The sequence below is a fragment of the Nelumbo lutea genome, chromosome 2, assembly GCF_056320005.1.
Source record: "Nelumbo lutea isolate HS-2025 chromosome 2, American lotus-T2T, whole genome shotgun sequence".
NCBI classification, from domain to species: domain Eukaryota; kingdom Viridiplantae; phylum Streptophyta; class Magnoliopsida; order Proteales; family Nelumbonaceae; genus Nelumbo; species Nelumbo lutea.
This window is the reverse complement of record NC_142685.1, coordinates 73,837,909-73,853,394: the sequence shown is the minus strand read 5'-3', so window position 1 is coordinate 73,853,394 and position 15,486 is coordinate 73,837,909.

Here is a 15,486-nt window from a genome sequence, read left to right as displayed (position 1 = left end):
TAAATTGTGAGATATAAGGCCTAATTGGTAATTGTCAAAAATAATGTAAGAAGTAAAATGTGTATTAATTTTCAGAAAATCAATATAACTTCTATTAATATTTATTAGTATATAAATTTTAATAATCAATTTTAACATTAACTAATGAACAATCACTAAGAATAAGAAATTTGCTTGAGAATAAAAATACAATACAATTATGATCAACACTTGGAATATGGCTTAGTGGTTTGTTTATGGTTATTACTTATTACAATCAAATTTTTAAGGTTCAACTTCAAATTTATTGCTCTATGCGTGTCTTATTTGTAGTTTTAAATAGGTTGGTTTAACGACGAGTCAACTTCAAATTTATTGCTCTAATGGTGGGTTAAATTAAAAATTGAATTTGAATATTGTCTTAAATGTACTAACTAATTAAGATAGAAAAGGAGATATTAAGAGGGGCAATAATTATAGGGGAGTAGGAGTTATTTAAGGCAAGTTGCCTTAAATGTAAGAGTTATTAGAGATACAAAGAATTATTAAATAAGGTTATTTATGAAAGATAGATAATCTAATATTACAATATGTTTCGGCCATAAGTTCAAAATATTGGTCTATATTGGTCCTGTACACAGACCCAAACGACCCCATACGAGTCTGTATCGATCTAATACAAATGAAAAAAGAACAAAATTACTAGATTTGTAGCATTCCACATATCGGGATTTCGCTCGCTATAACGATACGGGCCGATACTTTGCGATTTTTTAAACATTGGTTGCAGATGGGCATCCAGTGTGAGAGAAGAATGAATGGTTTATCCACCCTTGTTTTGATGAGAAAACGTGAATTTGGGAGTAGGAATGGCAACAAGGCAGGGTAGGATCGGGTTTTGCCCACATTGTCCCTAACCTCAAACTCAAATTCCCCACCCCGAACCCCGACGAGGCTAAAAATTCTAACCCCATCCCCTCTCCATAATGAATGGGGATCCTCGAATTTGTCCCACCCGCATCGGTCATTCCTACTTGCATACTTACAAATTTATTATTATTTTTTTAAATCTACCTAAAAGTATTTTATGTTTTGTAATATAATATTGTATAATATAATATAACATATATTAACAATTATATGTAGGTATGTAGGTATGTATGTGTGTGTTATATAATATAGTCGAGGTAGGGTGGATAAATAACATCCTCGATCCCCAAAGTTTCGAGTTTTCTCGAACCTTAATTAGTGGTAAAAGAAGTGACCCTAACCAGGGTAGGGTGAGGCCCCACGGGGATGGGTCAAATTGCCATCATTGTTTGGGAGGAGTGTGATTGGGGAAGATTTTGGGTAAAAGAAGAAAAGAGAGAGAGAGAGAAAGAAGAGAGACATGTGACAAATAAGAGAGGTTTCCTTTGATGCATAGGACTATTGCGAAAGGGAAGACCTAAATGACTGTGAATCTAAAATTTAACGAAAAATCATAGGTGATAAATGGAAATAAGGCCTAATGAAGTGGCTTCTTAATGGTGCAAGAAAGGTATTTTGAAGAGAGAGAGAGAGAGAGAGAGAATGCAATAGAATGTAGGGTTGGGGTAAGAGTGAAAGGAGATGTCATATGGTGTGGACATCTTTGTTTTAACATATTAAAGTGCAAATGAGAGTGGAACTTTTGCTTGCCTAACATACATTACATACTTCTTTTTTTTTTTAATTTGGTTCCTATTTAATTGTAAGAATAGAAATGTAATTCCAACAAACATTTTCTCCTCATTGAAATCCCTCTCATTTAAGTCTTGTATGTAATGTATATACTCCCATAAACATTTAATGAATCCTATTATTGACTAGAATACCCCTATTTTTGTATTTGGTCTCTCTCTAATTATGGGGACACAAAATGTAATTTTAAACTACTAAATTTCTCCTCATTCAACTCCCTTTAAGTCTTATATTTAAGATATTAACTCCCATTATTTCATTGAACCTTATATTAATTGATCATATTAATATTAATATTAAAGAACAAGTGTGAGAATGCATAATCATTTTTATAGATAAATAGAAATAAAATACAAATTTAAAACCAACCCAAAAATTGAGTTGTTTTCATGAAAAGACACAAAGTATAAAAGATACAAAAAAAAATGTAGAAAACATTTGGGCAGATATTTTGCTATAATTAGACTTGTTCACAGGTCGGATCGGGCTAAGTTCAGGTCGGGCTTTGTCTCTGTATTAACAAAATATATTCAAGCTTAAGCCCAAGCCCGATTCGACCATTGGGCCTAGGTCTTGAGCCCGAGCTTGGCCCTTATACAAAATCCAAATCCCAAGCCTGGCCAGAAAATTTGGAAAATATTTTTTCTTTTTTATTCGATTAAAGATTGTTTTATTTATATTAAAAGACCTCAAAACCTAAATGGAAGATAACACTATCACTTGAAAAAAAAGAGAAGAATAATAAAGAAAAAATATTATATATTATATAATACATTATCAAGTTGAGCTTAGGCTCGGACCAGGCTTTTTTGAGAAAGCCCAAGCCTGGCCTGAAAAAAGATCAAGCCCGAGATCATGGGCCTAGAATCCTATCCAAGCTTGACTTAGATCGGACTGGGCCGGGCCGGCACTTTGAGCTACCCAATCTATGAACAAATTTAGCTATCATCATCATAAAAATTATCACGTGCAAACCACATTCACACTTACTAATAGACACTAAAACAAGGAAATGTTTGAATTTTTTTCCCATTTTTGAATTTTTGATTTTTTATTCCATGTCATTTTCATAAATTAATAACCAATAGATATTCTATTTCCCCCTCTCATTCTCCTAAAAATACCATCTTAACACTCTCAACTTTCCACCTCAACACCCTTATTTTCGCTTTCACTCCCCACCCATTTAAACTCTTAAAGTTTAAGGAAAATCCTTAACTCCCCTTTATTCTCTCCTCCACTTTCTCATAAAAAAGGCATTATTTTTATAAACTGTGTATCTCCAAAAGAAATGCCCTCATTATTCTCTCCAAAATTATTTTCAACTCTTCAAAGAATAATCGAGAATCATCATTATAATTCTCAAACATTTGAGAAATAGACATCAAAGGGCTTTCTAAAACTTATTCCTTGCTAGCTATGGTGTCATGTATGTAGTGTGGAACAATGGATATATATCTAAGGATAAAATGGTAAAACCTTACCAACATATACAACATGATTCATGACAAATGAAAAATTGATGCCTCATGCATTAGAAGCAAAACAACACATCTCTGCAAGGCCAATGAGAAATTCACGAAACCTCACAAAGAGTAGTGATCAAACCTTATATGATCAAGATAATTTGACCTCATGAGCCAAGCTTATGAGGCAAGGTTAATTTAACCTCACGAGCCCCACAAGGGCAAGTTTAATTCGTCCGTGTCAACCAAGCTTCGCAAGGAAAAAATGGTTCGACCTCAAGGACCAATCCTCACAAGGCAAAGCCAATTCGACTTCATGAAGAAAGACTAATTCGACATCATGAAACTAAACCTCATGAAGCAAGACTAATTTAGCCTATAATTATTTTCCACACCATTGCCGCTAAAACTATATATATTTTTCACACTTGCCCAAATAACTTATAATTATTTTTAATTATTAAATAAGCTTATAATTTGCTTCATATAACCTATTTTATATTCATTCATCCAAATTGAAATGAAATACGAAAAACAAAATATCAAATACAAATAAAATAAAATAATTATTCCCCATTCATTCATTCATTCTTAAAAATACAAATTACATCCATTTGTTCTTAAAAATATCTTGTTCCATTCAAAAGACTTCATTTACAAAAACTTCTTTTCAACTTCTCTCAAAATCTTGTTTGGATATGAGAGAGAACTTCTCCTCTTTGGATATGAGAGAAAAGTATAATTCATCAAGTTCCCAAAATCATGTTTGGATATCAAGAGTACTTTGTCAATATGCTTGTATTCAGCAAAGCCATAAATGATCTTGTGGATGATTGTTGCACTTCTTGGAAATGTTACTTCTGATACTTCTCTTATGAAATTAAGTAAAAGCACAAAATCGGTTGCCTTTGAAAGGCCCTTGGCAAGATTAAAATATGAAATTGAACTCAAAGTTTGACATGAGAGCAATAAATCCTTCAATATTTGAAATAGAAGCTCAAAATCATTCCCTTCCTAGTGGCCATCAAGAGGGCATTATATAAATTTGCACTCAAGAATTACTACTTATTATGTAGATGATGTAGTAATCTTGCAACATCCACTAAATTTCCACCTCTGTATAGCTTCTCAACATAAATAGTATAAATTCTCTTAAACAGAGAGACAAACAAATCTAGGTCTCTAATCCTTCTTCATGGTGGTAATGGAATCATCCTTGTTGCATCTATGCTATTCCACCAGCAAGATACCACATTGCTTCTCTCACATCATCAAATCATGGAAAGCCTAGAATGAATAGGGTAATGCAAATTGTCAATAATCTCAAATAATGTAGAAAATAAGCTCTTAAAGATATTTAACCTTAAATTTTGTCCAATTATCTTTTTCGAAACCATTTTTAAAAGAGTTACAACAAAAGCTTTTAAATTTAGAACCAACCTATCTTAGCTTTTCATAACTAGAGTAAATCCAACCTTTTTCACCCCTGCTACAAAGAAAATATGAGCATTTTATAAAGACAATGAAAAGTCTACTAATTCAGGAAATTACAAAACAATGAACTAATCCCCACAGAAAAGACAACTACTTCCAATTCCAAAATGAGTTGGACTACCTTCAGGGCTCACCTAGGCCCAACAATAAAACTTGCCCCCCCCCAGCCCAATGTCTGATCCAACCTAAGGAATAGCCTAAAAATGGTAGTACAAGTTGAACCCAAGCTAAACCTAAGCAAAACAAAGGCCAGGTTTGAATCTAGGTGGATTTAGTTGGGTTGGTCGAGTTTGAGTGTTTTCTTTCAAATGTCTGTAGTATTTTTATTCAATTAAACTATATACTTAATTACTTATATGGTCAAAACATCATAACAAGCCAACCAACTTTGACATCAAGATGCTAACTATTCCTAATCACTCCAACACTCGAAACTGGATGGCTTTAATAAATATATAAGAAATTGGTGCAGTGGTTTAATAGTTTTCACTTGAATCTTAAATTCATTCATTACACTTCTAAAAGCAGTTCTAGCCAATCCTCATATATTCTTGGTAAACTTCAGGTATTAAGATTGAATCATACATTATTGAAGTGATTATTAATCAAATTGAATTTCAGTAGATTTATGATTTTAAAGGGCAAATGTATCATTTGTGGACCTATTAAGAATTTAAAAAAGGTTCAAGCCCAGATCTTTTGGATGAAAATAAATATAAGTAATAAAATATGCTTTGCTCCTAAAATCCCATTGTTTAAAACCTAATAAGTTTACAACTTTAGTTTGAAATTAGTATCCATGTCACATCATCAAAATGACTGTAACCTTAGTGCTAATTTCACCATCACCATCATCCAAACCTTACCCCAAATATATGAGGTTGGCTACATGAATCTTGTTTTGCCATTCCACTCTATTTAATGCCACATCCACTATTAACTTTAGTGTTAATCTATGGCAATAAAACATTTTAGTCAGTGTGTCAATGCTTCTAACATTTACAAAAAGAAATAGTAAATACTTGAAAAAAAATTCCAAATGTTTCCCATTCTATGACTTAATACAAACATTAAGACAATATTTTTGGGGATTTTTCATATTATTTGATGATTGGGATTGGAACCAACCCAATTTTTAAATTTCTGACCTACTAATTGCATGACCCTATTTTACTTCCATCCTTTTCTTTCCTCAACTAAAAAAAATGATGAACAAATGATGATAATATTGTAATATGAACACACTGACCATAAAAGTATAGGTATTCTATGAATGAAAATGGCTATGGTGGAATAAATAGCTTTTACCTCTACTATTTATTGGATATATCTCAAGTTCCAACTTACACACATGGGTTACTATCAAGAGTATCTTAATTAGATTGGATATATATAGTAATGGTGATTTTGATTTTTCAGGGGAGATGAAGTGTAAGTGTAAACTAATTATTTCTCCCTCTATTGTTGTATTGAGATTCTTTTTTTTTATTCATTTAATGGGATTGGGATAGACAAGTTTTCTTACCTTGGATAATGGAAAGAGAGTATAAAACAAAAGGCGATCTATAGCAGGATTTTATCTAGAAAAAAAAAATTATTCCTTCATAGTCTACTAGGTAATTTGTGATGCAATCTATGAATATGTATATAGAGTGAAGTTCAAAATAGCATACCCACTTTGGTTTTGACTTCTTAGAATTTTTGTCTTCAAGAAAACCTCAGACCTAAGAAACAAATTATTTTAAAGCATGAGTAGTACCTATTCGAGTGTTTATAAGGCAATATAAACATATTCGTACACATACTAACTTCAGTCATAAAAGCAAAGGGGGGAATAACATGAGATTTACCACTTGCAAAATTCTATCTGAAGTCAGTCAAAGTGGATAACAGGTATGGAAGACTTGCATAGGTTAAATATTTTATAACAAAAAAGTAAAAAAAAAAGGATATTATAAGTACACACCCCAACTCTGACAGGTGTCTTGTGACGCAACTCTTTAAGAACAACATCTTCTACTTGCTCCCAAAGAGATAGCAAATAATCTACAGCCTTCTAGGGATCATTAGCATATGCACTCAAACCTGGTTCTTTCATACAACAAAAATGAACCATAATTATAGAAAAGCATAAACACTAGACATGTACATCATAGGATAGGCCTTATATATGTTAACATGAAAATGTCTTCATTTATCTCTAATTATGGATCCTAAAATAAGTAGAGTGAGGAAACATTCATATAATTGATATTAATTTGAGTTTTACAAGTGAAACAATAAGAAGCAACAACCATTCAATGATCCCTTTCTATAGACCTCTTATGCTTTGTCCAATAAGTGATACAATAGAAAAGATATTTGCAGTGGAAATTGATTAACTTCAACAATTTAGTAGGTAAGGATTAATAAATTTTTTGCTTAAGCCACAGATGTTGCAAACATATTAGCAAATTATGGTCTTGAATCAGATGAATATGCATATGTGGTGAATGCCCTTCAAAAGAAGCTCCAAGCATGGATTGATTTTATGAAGTAAGTTGGCTTTGTTTATATAAACAGCACCATTGCAAAATATGTTTGGACCTAGGACCAACATTTGACACAAGTAGAATAAGAGAAAAAAATCCCCATATAACTCAGTTTCAAGAATGAAAAATACAATAAATAATTCCATTACAAATAAGTGCTATGCTAAAAAATATTTGCTAAAAATGAATGTGTTTAATATGTCATCTTTAAATAAATATAGAATAAAAATTATGGCATTATTTACATATAAATGTATGCTTAATCTATTATAAATATGCTTCATTAAAAATATATTTATAATCATATTTATATTATTAGATATATCACAAAATAAAGCACCCCTGTATTTTTATTATGCATTTATGAAATTTGTATTATTCATGTATTATATGCTTTAATTCCTATGATTTTTTGCATATTTGTATGGTTCAACGTCTAACATATTTTTGGAAAATATGAAGATTCAGTATATATTTAATTAATTTTTAAGGTCAAAAGTGCAATTGATTGTGTATGTGATTTTTGTTTCCAACACTGAAGCCAAAATCATGTTCTTGAATTTGGTTTCAAAAACATGTTTTTATCTTATTGTTCAACGTCATGTTCCATAAATCATATAATTTTAATACTAGAGAACTTGTTATTGTTTTCTATTTACAAATAGGACTCATTGGATATGCTGAACTTCTATTTACAAGACATGGCAAGACTAACATGTAGATGATGTAGCACTATATACAAACCAATCTTATTTGCACCAAGCACAAGAAAGAAATAAATAGTCATTAGGTCCATATATTCACTTAAAGAATAAAAGATATGAATATATATGGGGGTTAGTGAAAACTGATGATTTTTGAAAATTTTCTGATTTTAACAAATCACAAAGGCCAATATTTGTTGTTGTCACCAAAAAATAAAATCAACATTGAATGGATTTGAATTGAAATGCACTTTTCACTAAAAATTAACAGAATTTGGGTGCATATTCTAATTTATTTTTTGTTTAAAATTTACCTTATTATATTCATTTGTAGTACAAATGAAGTAAAATATGACATGTCAATAGAATAAAGTAAAACCCAAAACAAAAATAAACTACAATTTGTTTCTAAAATGACTAGTGGGAATTAAACTAGTCAAGCATTTGTTGTAGTTGGGAATGGTCCTCAAACATTTTCATTCTTAAAAACCTAGATAGCGTATAATGACATTCATAGGGAATGTTTCTGGTGTTCTATTGAGAAGCAAACAATTGTCTTTCTGTTACTAGAATAAGAGAAATGTTCCATAAAAATTCCATAAGAACACTTAAAGACCAAAAACTCCAAAAGTAAGAGATGACTCCAAGAATCAAAGAAAAAGACCAATAATTGCACTTCACAACAAGACAATCTGAAAATGCAATGCCAATTGAAAAAAAAAAAAAAAGAGAACCTGTTAAGATATAAAAGCTAAATTCCAAGATGTGCCTACGCAATAGAGACAATCTGAATAGGTAAAAAACATATTTCCATCTTGGCAACCATGTTGTCAAAGTGTTAGTATTAGTTGCCTGGGACAACTAAGCAAAAAGTATGTTGAATATTCAATTAATGAATAGGTCCAATAGCATATCACAAAGTAATTTTGAAGCTTCATTTGTTTGTGTTTATCTCTAATTATTTAAAATAATATAGTATATGCTTTTATATGTTATATGTGAGACCAAATATGCTCCTCACACACACACCCTACCATGCATTGGGAACATTTCTCGTACTTATAACTTATTATTCATGGGAGATTTTCTCAATGCACGGTGGATGTGCTTGTGAGGCACCCATGTGTGAGGAGCAGATCCCATTCCGTTGTATGGGTGTTGTTACTTCAACTAGTGATGGAACATTGTCAATGGTGTATAAACATAAAGAGGGCATAAATAAGAGAGTGTGAAAAATAGGTTCTTTTATGTTTTTTTCCACTCAATGTTGTGCATAAAGTAAATTTTTAATACCAAGCATTGCTAGTCATTGCATTAAATAGAGAGGTCACAATGATGAGAACTTAATCACAGTAACACTATTGACAAAATGCAGATCATAACCAAGAACTCTTAATTGAATAAAGAAAGAACCCTTAAAGCCACTCCTTTAAGTTTTGCATCTCAACATGATATAGACCATGAAGAAGAAAAAAAAAAGGGTGACCAAGCCAGATCTATGACTAACTAATTCCTAGGAAAATTTGATTTTTTTCCCCTCAAGTAAGATACCATGTATGTGTCCAGGATCTAAGAAAGAAGAGTTATGTATTTGTTTCTCATATCAAAAACCATTGCAATCAAATTTAACTTATATCCAATTACTGAAATAACTAGAAATCAATATACAATGAAGCAAGTCAGAAATTTAACTATTTTGCACATATAGAATCTAGAATAATTAGTATGGATGCTCATTCTCTTCGATAAAAAAAATTTAGTTTTCATTAGCAAGCATGGAAAATAGGACCTTGGCCAAATTTGAAATCCAACCAGTAACTTCATTTCAAAAAGTAAAGTACAACTTTATTAAACTAAAAATATCAGCTACACACAAAAGAGCCTATATACAATAGATGTATTTATCTGGAATAATCACATACAATACAAACTGACAAAGAGTCATAATAAAAAAAATGGAAGGGGATTTTTTGAATTCCATGCATTGGATAGTCACGAGTTAAGCATACTCAAAACCTTTCTAAGGATTGCTTCTAGTGTCAAGATGAGATTTTCAAGTATATACGAGTGTTCATTTTGTTCCAATGAACAGGGATTGCTTCCAAGAGGAGAGACTACACATTTCAGAATTTAATTAATTGCTACCTTAGTGCAACCGAGAATCAACATGATTCTAATCAAAAGGGATCTACAGCCCAGCCAACTGAATTCCTTAAGCTAATCAACATGATTTTACCACTTACCTACAAAAATTTAAGCAAATCTAGAAAAAAATTAAAAAGATAACATCAAATTCAACAAGAAAATCGAATAAACCAAGCATGGTTGATAATGAATCTAACCTAACTTTACCATTAAACTAAATAAACGATGAAATTTGCCTACTAATATCTACATAAATGACAAAAATCCAATCCTAAGGGATAACTATCCTAGGTCATGGAGGCTTTTGGTCTTACCTTTTGTCACTAATGAATGAACAAGGATGTGAGATGTGAGAACCTGAAACGAGGAAGTTGTTTTAGAAAAAAAAAGAAAATCCAATGAAGATTGTTGGAGAGAGAGAGAGGGCCTTCATTGAATCAATAAGATTGTGGTGTGATTACGAGAAGTTTGTTGCATTGGGAAATGAACTCAAACTTAAGATTTAACGTGGTCTCCCACTTGTTACTGCACTCGAGCTTTAGAGAGAGATTCTGTTGCTGATGAGAAATCAGAAATGGTTGAGAGAGAGATTAGGAATAAGAGGTGAAAAACTGATCGAGAGAGAGAGAGTGGGGATACGAAAGGGTGAGAAATTAAAAGAGTAGAAGAGGGAAAATCTTGGGTTTCACGAGGTTTAAGCGGCATTGCCAAAGACTTAAAATTTCTACCAATAGTCATCCATTTGCTAGTTAAAAAGCTGCCACTAATGCCTATTTTTCTTATAGTGACTCTAATGCTTGACTTGTAGGGAGTGGTTAGGGAATTCAAGAAACCCAAAGTTGAACACTCAAAAGGAAAAGAAGTACCATTACCAGTGCCTTGTAATATTAATATGTCAATTGGATATTATTGGAGAATTTGAAAAAAAAATTAGGTTCTTGTATTGTTAACATGCCAATTGAATATTGTATTTGAACAATTTGTTTTGGACTTTTAAATGTAATTAATATTTAAATTAATAAATATTTTAAATTATATTGTTTATTTATCAAAATTTTCATGTATCATTTGTTATAGGAATTGGCATTTTTAGATTGGATTTTTTTATTTAGTTTTTCATCCAAGGCTGTCAAAATGGTATATTGGCATTTTTAAGTTTGATCATCAGAGATTTGAGGTGAGATTTTGTGGTTGATTGTATCTTAGTATCCTTTAGGTAATGGATGTGTTAGATTGGATTTTTTTAAAGTTTAGTTTTGACAACTGCATAGATGGGGATTGTTAAAAAGCAAGCATGTATGATGAACATTAGATCTTTGGACTTTGGTTATGAAATTCAACAAGCAACTAAGTTTTAGTTTCCATAGTCTAATGATTATATATTAAAGCCTTTGTAGTGTCAGACATTGATCTTAATGTTTTTTACTTTTTGTTAATCAGATGTCGAGTTTATTGGTGTAGTTTACATGAGCATTTGACATACGAATTTTGCTAAAAGAGGGAATTTTGGGTATGTTGCCATGCCTTCTATTGGTAATTTAGTAAAGTTCATGGAAGTGTAAGAAATGACAAATTATCTCTAAATTTTCCATAAAAGTTGAGTAGTCCTTTCCATCGCTCCTTATCACTCGGACACATCTACTTCTCTTCTTTCATTCTGTGGTGCTCGTTGGCTTGCTCTCTATGGGATTAGGCAGCTTTGTCCCCTCGACCTTAGCTATTTTCATTTCCCCTTTGTCTTCCAGCTCTATGAAGTAGATGGCATCTTGTAGGTGCATTTATGACTTATCAAACAAGGCCTTGGTTGTTGGAATCCTGATTGATCGTCCTCGATGTTTAGCTTTGATGCACTAATGATATGTTGAAGGGACGAGAGCCAAGGCATGTATTATTGGGCATTCCAAGAGGGCGTGGTAAGAGGTCCACCTTGGGATCACCTAAAACTCCTACATGACGCTGAATAGGCCGCTTGCTACCTATAGCTCGATGGACCCTTCTGTGATGGACTTGTTCTTGTTGAAGTTTGTCACTTCCAATGGCAATCCTTTGATATCCTCTTTCCGGATGCTCATTAACTCCAACGTGTGGATGTAGATGAGGTTGATAGAGCTTCCTGGGTCAACCATCGACCTTCTCATTTCAAAACTACCTATTTTGGTCATGATGTATAGAGGTTTGTTATGGTGGGGGTCAGTGGCCAACATGTCTTCTGCTATGAACTCTACATTGCTGCAGTCGCGGCTGTAGGGTTGTAGCGGGTGTCTAAAGACTTTCGCCAATGCTCTGATTGCTAGTTTCTACATTGTCGTAGTGGCTACCTACTTGGTGAAGAATTGTTGCAGCTCTTAGCTCTGCACCAGCTTTTCTATTAGAGCATTAGACTGGTACTGGCCGACTGCTCCTACCACATTGATGTTTCCTCCTTGGGTATGGGTTAGGAGGGGATCAGTTCCTACATGTGATGGGTCTCTTTTGAGAAACTCATCCAACTTCACTTTCTGTACAAATAGTCTTTTCAATGTTTCCATCAGGTCATGGTGTGGTGACTGGTGGAAGTTGCACCATCTCCCACCGCGCTTATCCTTCTCCAGGTCCACTCCTACTAGTGGTGGAATCAGATTGATGACCCTGTCCTTGACTAGCTTGTTCATTATCATGATCACCTCCTCCCTTGTGTAGGGAAAGGGGGGAGGGACATTTCTTCTTACTGGGGCATTGTCGCATTGATACAACCCATGTCTGACTCCTTCGTTGCTTCTAGGCTTCCTATCAACTACATATACCTCATTCTTGTTGTATGGGGAGGTGTCTTTGACGATCTGTGCCATCCTCTCTGCACACCACTAGAGTTGGCTAAAGGTCTCGACTTCAACGTTTTCGATGCCAATCTTGTAGGTGGGGTGCATGCCTTGCACGCACTGCTCGACGAAACTTTTCTCAGTGGCATGTTCGTTAAAGACGAAGTGCATTAGTTTATGAAACCTCATAACATAGGCCAAAAGATCCTCCTCTGGTCCTTGCTCTATGTTTCGTAGATCAGCCATTGCCAGCTTTCTCTCTAGAGTGAACCACTTTGATAGGAACTTTTTGGCTAGTTCACCCCATGAATCAATGCTTCAAGGAGTGAGACTCACGAACCATGTGTATGCTGGGCCGGTCAATGACTTTGAAAATTTACGTACTTTGAGGTCCCTATCAAGATCAAAGGAACCAAGGGTGTCCTCGAACTTGCTGATGTGCTACTGCGGGCTACCTCTCTTTCTGTCGTATTGTGGCCATTGTTGAGGAGGGGTGTACCCAACGGGTAGGGCTTGTACAAGATACTGTTAGAATAAGGCTTTTGTAGGATAGTTGAATCTTGGGTCTGGTTGTGGCTTTCGACTACCAACCCCTGGACGTGTTTCTTCAACTTGTCTCGACTAAGAGGGGTTTCTGCTAACAGGTTAGTGTTGGGAGAGGCATGAGACTGGTGGGTAGGTTGGTGGCTTGTCTGGGTCAGGGTGGGGTTGGCCCCGCTGGGCTGCTCTAGTATGGCAGGGGTTTGGTTGGAGGCATGACAGCTGGGGTTGGGGTTAGAGTTAGCGACACTGGCAAGAGTGGCGGCGGAGATTTGTTCAGCTTGGGGCGATCGATTGAGTAGGATCTGGAAGGCACTTCTCGTTTCCTCCTACATTTGCTCTAGCCTTCTGAACCTATTTTCGAAAATTGCCTCAAACTCCTAGACTTTGTTTGGAAGTATTTGAATATCAACTTGGATAGGCATTTCCATCTCGGGTTGGTTCTCCATTCCGAAGTTGGTGTTCTCTGGGGCGTTGCTCTGTTATTCGGGGATGGTGGTGAGATTGATCCTCTGTGAGGCCATTCTCTATGATCAAAGGCGAACAAGAGATTCTACTATAGGTGCAGTATGGCTTGGATGGGGGAACTATCTTTGAAAGATAGAGAAAGGCTGGGAAGTGGGGAGATTGGCTTTTGGGCTAAGAGTGCTAGGGTAAGGAGTCAGAGTGAAGGAGTGCTCGAGTGCTAGATGTTGAGTGTTGGATACCGAAAGAATTTCACTATGAGGATGATCTCTATTTATGGGGAGATTCCTAGATCCTAAAAGGTAGGAGATAAAGGCACTTGTCTCCTATCAGGAAAGAGAATATTGGATTTATTGTTAATCATTAAGTGCACCATTGGGGTTTCGCCACGTGTCTTATAAGGATTTTCCTGAGAATCAACTTTCCTTCCCTTCAAGACCCCTCATTACTCTTGTGTGCTACTACCTCTCGTGCACTTTATTTAATTGGTGTGGCATTTAGTGGGGTCATTGCCCAGCGAGCAACATCCTGTTAACCTTATGTGGCACTCCACCACGTTTTTGATGGGATGTGGGCCTATTGCAGATTCAGGCACGTGTGAACCTTTTACAAAGGGCTCAACTCGGGTTTCTCTTGACTCGAGTTGTGAATGGGCTTGTAGGTGTGTAGCAAACCGCGAGTTTATTGCGGTTCCGCGATGCGCTCTGTAAATTCATCGCATAACATATGATGCATTGCAGGTTCATCATAGTGGGAAAGTTGACTATGGATTGGTCACATGCCACTCCGTGGTATTAATTTAGTGTTTAATGCTCTGTGAGGGTTTAAACAGATATTATATACTTACATATATATATATTTATAGAATTATAAATAAATATATTAATATCTATATCATTTAGTCATTTAGTGCTTGCATTAGTTGTGACATAGGTCTTCAAAATTAAATGAGAGTATCATATCATTAAACACTACTTTATTAAACACGGGAAACTAGATTAGCCTCATAAGCCACTTTAGTCTAGTATTGCAAAATTCGAACCTGGACTTGATTAGCTTGATTGTCCACAAATCAAATTTGAATATTTAACCAGTTGAACTAGATTAGCTCACTTAGTATTAATAAGGGAGGCGTTTTAATCACTTAGAGATAGATTAGGCAAATCAACCCTTAAATTGTCATTTATTTATTCTGTTTTAGGCCTTTTTTTTTTTTTTTGGATGACATGATATCCAGCGTGGAGCCATAAAAATGTTACAACAATGAAAAATCACCATCTAAAAATAATATCAAATAAACATTATTGTCCATAAATCAACCTACGCACCATTTTGTAATCTGAATCCATCTTCAACTCAATTTGGTGCATCTTTTGTGTTGTTGAAGTTGAACAGTCTATATTTTGATTTTTTCTCGTTTGGTTAAGAAAAAATCTATAACTCCGGAAAGACATAGGAAATCTCTTTTGGACTATTTTCTAGAAACTTTAAATAAAGATTTTTATTTTTTATTTTTAAATTCATCTTAGTATAGAGAAATGTCAAACTTTATTCAAATTACGAAGATTTTTATGCAAAAGTTCAAAGATTTTTAAAAAATAATTACCCAACTCCAAAAGTTCTGACATTCTCACCTGGGGTG